At 43.7% G+C, this 9978-nt stretch overlaps 1 non-coding gene across 1 annotated transcript; it reads right to left on the reverse strand.

The window, feature by feature from the left end:
• MIRLET7I (microRNA let-7i) lies at window positions 6469-6576 on the reverse strand. The gene has a single exon (NR_129547.1). It is a non-coding gene; the product is annotated as a microRNA let-7i (primary transcript).

The raw sequence follows: 9978 nt of genomic DNA on the forward strand, positions 1-9978 counted from the left end.
CACTGCCGTGTTCAATGCAGCATTAGTTGCAACAGCTAAGGTATAAAAACAACCAAGTGTCCACTGATGGATGAATGGATAAATAGGTGAGGCATGTACACACAATGGAATACTATTCAGTCGTAAATAAGAATGCAGTCTTGACATCTGCAACAACATGAATGGATCTTGAGGGTATTATGTTGAGTCAAATAAGACAGAGAAAGACAAATATGATCTCACTTATCTGTGGAATCAAAAAAAGCAGAAAACAAAAACCAAGCTCAGACATATAAAGAATAGGTTGGTGATGGCCACAGGCAGGGGGTGGGAGGAGGACAAAATGGGTGAAGGGCATCAAAAAGTACAAACTTCCAATTATAAAACCAGTAACTCATGAGAATGTAATATGCAGTATGTTGGCTACAGTTAGTAATACTGTACTGCATATGTGACAGTTGCTAAGAGTAAATATTGAAAAGTTCTCATCAGAAGAAAACAAATTCTGTAACGGCATATGGTGACGAGTGTTCACTAGACTTACTGTGGTGATCATCTGCTAGCACAGACAAATATCAAATCACTTTGCTGAACACCTGAAACTAGTATGTCCATTACATCTCAATTTTAAGAGAGCCAACAGTGGCCTGAATACGTAAGGTGAAGACTGAGCTAACAGGAGCATAGAGAAAAAATGGGAGAGTCATAATTGGTGAGCAATTAAGAAAAAGATACAGAAGTGAGGTTAGAAATGCCTCAAAGGGTCCACTAGGTACTGAGCTCAGCCCAGAACATCTTAGGTGCTATCTAGAGCGCTGTCAGTTATGGGCATGGAGTTAGATGTTGACACGTCTCATCTCTTCATACTGGAACCTTTGAAGATATGCCCCTTACTTCACAAAGGTTTTCCTTAATCTATAAAATACAGAGAGGGACCAGAAGAGAAGCATCAGAAAATAACACCAAGTACATAAAAGCTCATTATTCGCCACATCTCACCCATTTAAACTCTTCTTGGTTTTAATGTATTTCCTATTTAATGTAATTATCTCCTATGTTACATGTATACTAGAAAGCTATGATTTACTTTAAAAGCTGTAATTGTTCCTAAAGCCCATGTTAATCTATAAATTCTTTTTTTCTTGCAGTTTACTTAAAAATACCAGGTCATTTGTCTTCCAGAATTTTCCAGTGCGGATTTTGCCAACTGCACCCAGAGGTGGTTTAACATGTTCCTCTGTATCTTAGGTCTCTTATAACTAGTAGATTTAAACGTTTGAGGAGAGTCGAGTTCAATTATTTGACCTTCATGGATGGGACTCTGCACTTCTATGGTATAACTCAGCAAGCACAGAATGCTTATAGTTCTGTTACTATAATGTTAAGGCTGATCAGTGGGTTCAGGTGTTGTCAGCCTGATCCATGCATTAAACTGCTCCCCACCAGCATTCACTTAGTAGTTTAGAGTCAGCATTGAGGAGGCCTCGCTTGATTATTTCATTACTGCTGCAAAATGTTGAGGTCCTATTTCTATTATACTGTATTTTTAAGCTGGAATTATTTTATAATGAGAAAATTTCCCTCACAACTATGTAGTTACCCTGAGGTGTAATTTGTAAAAGGCAGGATAAATGCTCGACTCTTCTCTGTACTCCATCCCAGCAAGGCTCATAATTGGCTCTCCATTGCCTGTGGCATTAAAAGAACCCGACACGTCTGCCCTTGGGAGGCACAGGATCTGTACGGCCAACTCAATACCCTACTCGCAGTGCACTCTTGCTTCTTTGGCCTCACGATGCTGAGGTCCATCAAAAATGTGAGGTCTCATTAATCTTGTGGAGAAACGTAAAGACTACACAGTCTGACAGCACGGTTGGTGATGCTCTATTGGGACTATTTTAAATGCAGATAAAATTATTTTAAAAATGGGAAAACACACACACACAACCACAGTACCACTAGCGGTCCTGGAGCAAGGCTCTAGAGTAGGTACCCAAGTGGAACTCAAGTTTGAAAAAAAAACCAAGAGGCCCATAGACAGTGTTATTACATATTGTTTTCATTATAGCCAAGTGCACCCCTGTTTGAATACACATTCCATTAAGGGTGGAGATTCATTCCTTTAGTCTATTGTGTATCCCCAGTTGCCTGGTACATGGTAGGCACTCCATGTATTTGTTAAGTAAATAAAATGAATGAGTTAAATTTATTCAGAATATATATATTCTGCATGAGTTTCAGTCACTAACAAAATTAAAGGCATATAGGATTTTTATTCTCATGGACAATTAACCTGGCCTTATTAAACAAATGCAAAGTTATTTTTTAAAGAAACAGAAAAACATTTCCATTGATTTATGTATTTTAGAGCTCACTCAGGTCTTTCTGCCATCATTTGGGGGTAATATTTAGTGTCACTACTACTATGATTAGCCTAGGCCTTATATCTCATAATACATTTCTGTTTAATAAGGCCTTTAAAGTATGTTGTGTGCAGAATATTGAAATAGCAACCTCTGAATCTTAATACTTTTTTTGTTCAAGTTCAAAGAGATTTTTTATTTATAACAGAGAACACAGGGTTACAACTACACGGATGATCTAAGTTGCAACTGTCTGTGGACACTTTTTAGTTCCTGGTTTACTTTTCTGTGACATTTGACACTACTTGGTCTTCTGAGAAATGCTGACCTTCATGATAAAACACTCTCAATTATAACAGAACTAACAAAATATGAAACCCAGCTAAAGGCAAATGGTGTATTTTCAGAAAGCGCTGAGGAGGAAAAAGAACGAACTAGGAACTTACCTGTAAAATCAACATGAGACTCCTATCCTAGGTTTGTTTGTTCATAACCAAATCTTTACGGTTGGGTATCAAATGTGTAGTTCAAAAGGATCCCATTCACAAATTTAGTGTCCAGAAGTTTGTGCAGGCACAATTCCATTGTTGTATCGAACAACAGTGCTTTTAAAGAAAGCTAACAAGGAATGATGCTAAAGCTGAAACTCCAGTACTTTGGCCACCTCATGCAAAGAGTTGACTCATTGGAAAAGACTCTGATGCTGGGAGGGACTGGGGACAAGAGAAGGGGACGACAGAGGATGAGATGGCTGGATGGCATCACCGACTCGATGGACATGGGTTTGGGTGGACTCTGTGCTGCGATTCATGGGGTTGAAAAGAGTCGGACACGACTGAGCGACTAAACTAACTGTAAAGTGAAAATCTAAACACAAGTAACTCTCAACTTCAGATGATAAAAAGTACTCTATTCCATGTAAAACTAACAGTGTTTCTCTTAACAAATTTGGATAACATCGGCACATATTACAGCAGATAATACAAGGCTAAAATGTAAGCCAGTCAGAGCATTACTGAGAATAAACCGCAATTGTAATGCTCAACTTGAAGACTCCAATTGCACTTTTAGAATGACTATTAGAGGCAACAAACATCAAAACCTCTAAGTTACAGTTATCTATTCTAAGTGCTCCATACTTCTCTCCCCTCAGCTCTTTTACCCACTTTTTCTGCCAGGTCTCAAAAGGTAACCTAGGTCACTAATGCTTCTCTCACCTGCCCACACTTTCTTAAGTACTTGGGGTCCTATCTCTTCTAGCTGCATTGACCTTTGTGGCAGTGATCCAGCCAATTATTGTGCTTTTCCCCCGCAGTGCCTCAGAGTGATAACAAAAATACGTGGTGAACTGTGTTAGACAATCATTTGAGTGGTTTTAATATTTCTATCTGAATCAGCTAGCTATCAGTGACTTCAATGACATTTTAGATTTTATGACAATGGTCCTCATTCTCCTCTTGGGTATTACCGATCTGGCCTAATTCACTTTTGAAGATGACTGTCCTATTTTTCTTTTGTTACAGAAATTACAGAAAGGAGTCTTAATTTGGAGGAAGTAAAGTAGTATCTCTTACCCGTTTCTTCCACCCCACACTATGGAGGTAGTGGGTGTAACACACAAAAGGGAGAAAGAATGGGTAGTTAAAATCAAAGTCTTCTTGGCACCTAGTTCCCACACACTGAAGAGCTAATCTCTGCTGTCAGGTTCCTCTGGCAAAAATTCTTCTGAGCCCACTCCACAAGATGCAATGTCTTATGTACACCCTGGCTCACATACCAAAAGGCAATTTCATGTTTAAATACCTATAAAAAAAATTTTTATATATAAGATTAACAAACAGGAATTCTGACTTTAAATCGTAAGACAGAACTCTTCCCTAAGAATCTTCTCCAGGTGTTTCATACACAAAATTAACATCTATATTTCCAGTAATTTGAAACATTTATGAAAATGTTATTACCATAACTCAGCTTTCCTTTGGTCTGGCACTTATTGAGGACACCCAAAATATTGCTTTATTCTTTCCCATCAGTGGTTTTCTGCTATTACAAATTAATAAGTGCTTGACAACAGATCAACAATAAAGTTAATAACACCAAGTAAATGTCAAAAATATCAACTGCAAAATTGTACTTTTGATAAAGCAAATTCATCTTTGTAGTAAACTGTCAATAGTAAAAATGTTCAGCAGGTAATTTTCATCAATGTACAGAAATAATAAAGTGAAATTCATGAAAGGCTAATTTTTAAAACTAGAGATTAGGGTAGAAATATAACTACAGTACTAAAAACAAGTTGGTTGGGGCAGTATCTTCTTTGTAATTTAGCAAACAAGAAAAACATATGGAAGTACTTTATATCCAACGACTCAAAATGTTCCTACTATGTGGGCAATTCTGGATGAAATTTACTTTAAAAGCAGAGGATAAACTATGAATACTTTGTACATCCACTTCAGCTTCCTACCTGGTGATCTATTCAAGTTCAATAAATTACTGGCAGAATCGGTAACACTTTAGGGTACAAATTAACAACTGTTGATCCCCTATAAAATGTTCTACAGTATAATGGGAAAGATGAGGACCTGTGGGATGAGGATTACCTTGGTTGCTTGGATGAACTGTTCTGGGAAATGAAAATTAGAATTTTATTAGCTTCTCCATAAATCAAGATTTTACACAGCACCCAGAGATTTTCATCCTTTAAAAGAACTGGCACTTAATAAAATCTAAATTTACTTTGCTCTTTGATATCAAAAGATAGCAAACTCAAAAAGCCAACGTTCAAATATTTTATGCGTTTTAAGATTTAGTCAATAAAAGGTTCTCTACTGTCCTTCCCACCATGAGGCAGCTCCATCCAGACCAGATCAGATGGAGCAAGGTTATCTCGAAAAGCTAAACCAAACTAAATCAAGACACACTTATTAGATCACTTTTGAATTACGAAAGCACCTAACTCCTGCTGGAGGGGACTAACAGGATTCAGTTGGCTTAAAAAATTTTTCTCCTTACATGTGCCTTTTTCTAGGCAGAGAACTGCCTTATTTTTCTCAATTATGCATCCAAAATTAAACCATAGAATGCTTGTGATTACACCATTCAAAGTTAATTCTTCTACACAAATCAAAACCAGATCTGTTTTCTAAGGAAAGTATTAAAATTTACCACTAATTTTTCTCAGAGAAATTAAAATTTTAAAAGGACAATCATCATCTTTTCTACCCAGATCTCGGAGTATTTAAAATACCAAGTCATTTCATTAGTTTTCCAAACTACGTCTTCTTTATTAAAAACTGAGGGAACAGTGGTCCCTCACAAATTAAAATGGAAAATATTAAGATTTTTAAACTCAGAGTATCCACAAACCACACTTTTAGCGCCTACCTACATCCTTTCCTCCCACACTGATGAGCAACGACTATACAGCATGAAAATCAAAGGCCAAAAGCCACCACCACACTGGCACAAGGAGCCCCCAAAGGTAAACTAAAAGACAAAACAAAACAACACAGCATACTGTAAAAAGAATTTATTTGCCTCATACATTAAAAAAAAACCTCAACAGACCGTTTAACTATAAATTCAATCTTCTCATTCAAGGAGCTGCAAAACAAAGTTTAAACAGAAACTTTTAATTGCTTTGGGTTTATATTTTGAAAACTCTTAGATTTACAGAGGGAACATACCAAATAAACAAAATCGAAATGTTAAGGCATAAACTTTAATGGGTCGACTATTCTACCCCCTATGCCGGTTCTGCACGAGGTACCTCACACAAATCCGATTCATAAAGAATGAAGTGCGCAAAATACGCACTAACTAAATCGTGCATCAACTACTAAAAGAAGCGTTCAAATTATTTAGGATGGTAAAGTTATCCGTGTCAATTACTCAATTTCATTCCTTCCTTCAAAAGCAAATAGCGGATCCAGAGATTTAGGTCTTCCCCCAGCTTTACAAAAGTCCCGGTCCGCCCCTGTCCCCGCAATTCCTTCCTCCCTCCGGGAAACCATACAACTAACGGTTTCCGCGGCGGCCGCTGAGGCCGGGGCTCCGCGGGCTGCCCCCGCGCCCCGGAAAACAAAGGGGATTCCCAGCCATTGTCCTCCGCGGCGCTGAGCATCACCAGCACTAGCAAGGCAGTAGCTTGCGCAGTTATCTCCACAGCGGGCAATGTCACAACCCGACCAACAGCACAAACTACTACCTCAGCCAGGGCCATGGTGTCGGGGAGGCACCGGACCACGCTGAGGCGAGCGAAGCGACTCCGGTGCTCCTCCGTCGTTCCTCCGCCGCCGCCGCCGCCGACCCCGCGCCCCTGCTCTTCTCCGCGCCGCGCCTGCAGACCCCGCCCAGCGCCGCGCCGCTCGGCCGCACCCCAGGAGCTCCCGGCATCTTCGCGGCGCCGGCGCCCGGGGGAGGCCGAGCCGGGGTCCTCTACGTAACCGAGCGCTCTGGAGAGAAAAAAGGTGCCCACGGGTCCTGTCGCAGGCAGCCGCTCCCTCTGCCGCCCCGAGGGGACGCCGTCCCCCAGGCCGCTCGACAGCAGGAAATGGGCGGCAAAAGCGCAGCCGGCGCCTGCGGGTCCCGGACCATTCCAGTGAGGCAGCGAGCAGCGCTCCCGCGCTTCGCCCGTCGCGAGCTCCGAGCCGTCTCCACCGCGCTCCCGCCACGTCTCCGGGACGTACCGCCCGCGCCCCTCCCCGCCCCGCGGTGGGGGCTGGGCGGCGGCTGGGGCCCACGGGCGCCGCGCTCTCGGCACACGCGCGCGGGGCCGGCTCTCCGCTCAGTAGAACGCCCGGGGCGCTTCCTGCAGAGGCGGACAGCGGCTCCGGCGCCGCGACCAGAAAACCCAGGCACAGCCCGGAAGTCCCCAGGCCACCCGCTCCTCAGTACCCTTCGGGGAAATCCCGTGCCCCTCTGCAGGAGGCGAGAAGAAAACAAACAAAAACCCCGTAAAACTGAAACCGGGCCGGGCTGCGGGATGGGTGGCAGCGGCGAGAGCCCGGCGCCCACGGACACACGCCCCGTCTCGCGCTCCGCTGCTCCAGTGAGTCGGTCGAACCATAGAGACCACTTAAGGAGGCTCGCGCGCTACTCCCCACCACGTGACCGCCCCGCTAGGCCGCACCCCCCCGCGCCGCCATCTTACATCCGGGACAGAAGCGGCGTCCCTTTCCCCGCCTTGGCAAAATTCGACGTGTCACTAGAAATCAGCCCCCAAAGGGGGAACCCGGATTCCACGTCACCAAAGTGCTGAGGGCGCGGGCTGCGCTCCCCACGCCGCTTAACGGGGCAAAGTGGAGCCGCTAACTTCTCCCGGTGTTTGTCCGCAAAGAAAATGGCGGCACTTACCGCCGTCTAAGTGGACACGTTGTACTCTGGCTGAGGTTTAAAGTTTCTGGCACCTCCTTTCGCATCTAGCAAGGACACCGCAACATGCGCTCCACCCCGCGGCGTGGCCGCTGCGCCACATTCCGCAGAAAACCGGCGGGAAAGCTGCTGCACTGCCCGCTTTAATGCGCAGGCTCCTGAGACTTGTGGGTGGGTTTTTTTTTTTTTTAAAGGCCAAGTTTGGGAAAAGGCCGACTACCCTGAGTTCCATCTGCTTTGGGGCCAGGCGAGTTTCTTTTTGCCTCCCATTTTGAGACTTCTGTGAAGTTAAGTCGGTGTGAAGAAAAAGCAGGCAGGGGCTGCCAATTAAGATTCACAGAACGTCTAATTCGAGTTTCGGATAAACGAATTAGTTTTTAGTATATGTATGTCCCCTATACTAAAAGTGTTTGAACTTGGAATATAGCTAGTGTCCTGCACTTTTACGTAAATCTGGCAGTACTGTTAGTCATCACCCTCCTGAAAATCCAGACCACATAAGAAAAATAAGAAATGGGGGAACTGAGTGTGTTCAGACTTGAGGCTGCTTCTGCGCAGGCTTTGATCCCTTCATGAGAGGCAGAGGGCTAAGGTCCAGACTCCAAACCACACACAAGGGACATCCATGCATAACTGCTTTTGGGAACAATAAGTATTCTTTACCTTTAAAGCAGCACAATGTAACTTTGATAACCTCTCAGCCAGAGAATCTCTTTGCAAGTAAAAGATTACATAATACTGGCTTTTCATTTCTGTTCTATTTAGTATTGGTGATGGGACACAGTTTCCTTTAAAAAAATTTTTTTGACTATGCTGCGTCTTTTATTGCTGCGCGGGCTTTTCCCTAGTTGCAGGGGCCAGGGGTTACTCTCTAGTTGCCATGCCTGGCCTCATTGTGGCTTCTCTTGTAGCAGAGTCCAGGCTCTAGGGCATACGGGCTTCAGTAATCCCCGCAGGTGGTCTCAATGGTTGGTGCTGCCCGCCTGTAGAGCGCAGAGTGGTTGTCACCTCGGGGCTTGCTTGTTCCCCTAGCATGTGGGATCTTCCCAGATCAGGGATCCAACTCCTGTTTCCTGCATTGACAAGCAGATTTTTTTTTTTTAAATACTACTGAGCCACCAAAGAAGCCTGGAACACAATTTATTGAACAAAGTTTCAAATTAAAAAGCAACCTGCCTGACATGTTTCAAAATAAAATTTGTAATATGCAAATTAAGACATACACTTGGTTTGGTGTGTGTGTTTTTTTTTTGCCCCAGGTGGCACTTGTGATATCTTCTTATTTCCCTGACTAGGAATCAAACCCCAGGCCCTTGACAGTGAAAGCAGGGAGTCCTAACTAAGGAATTCCCTAAAATATACTTGGGTATGCCCACTAACTGCCCAATCCAGTGTCATGCCTCCTGTATGCATTTTAAAGCAAACGCTTAAGTTTGCCTTGATGTGCAATCAGAACTACTTCCAATTAACAATATTTGTGTATTTTTTGTATATATGGAACATACTTGCAATTAGGTGCCTAACCTGACCCAAATATAAATTTGACTGGGCGTCTCAGTGATGCTTACCATAGTCTATGTGCTTAGTCGCTTCAGTCATGTTCAACTCTTTGCAACCCCATAGACTGTAGTCCTCCAGGCTCCTCTGTCCATGGGATTCTCCAGGCAAGGATACTTGAGTGGGTTGCCATTTCCTTCTCCAAGGGATCTTTCTGACCCAGGAATCGAACCCAGGTCTCTTCTGTCTCCTACGCTGGCAAGTGCAGGCAACACTCTACCACTAGCACCATCTGGAAATCAGCTCACTAATACTTTCATTATAATTCACACCACCTTGTTCCCATAAGCAATGCTTGGGCTGGCATCCCCCACTGCTGATTCATTGCACAGTGGACCACATTATCCTCCACCACAGTTCACTTCAGTTCAGTTCAGTCGCTCAGTCGTGCCCGACTCTTTGCGACCCCATGAATCACAGCACGCCAGGCCTCCCTGTCCATCACCAACTCCCAGAGTTCACTCAGATTCACATTCATCGAGTCAGTGATGCCATTCAGCCATCTCATCCTTTCTCGTCCCCTTCTCCTCCTGCACCCATTCCCTCCCAGCATCAGTCTTTTCCAATGAGTCAACTCTTCGCATGAGGTGGCCAAAGTACTGGAGTTTCAGCTTTAGCATCAGTCCTTCCAAAGAAATCCCAGGGCTGATCTTCAGAATGGACTGGTTGGATCTCCTTGCAGTCCAAGGGACTCTCAAGAGTC

The sequence above is a fragment of the Capra hircus genome, chromosome 5, assembly GCF_001704415.2.
Source record: "Capra hircus breed San Clemente chromosome 5, ASM170441v1, whole genome shotgun sequence".
Taxonomy (NCBI): Eukaryota; Metazoa; Chordata; class Mammalia; order Artiodactyla; family Bovidae; genus Capra; species Capra hircus.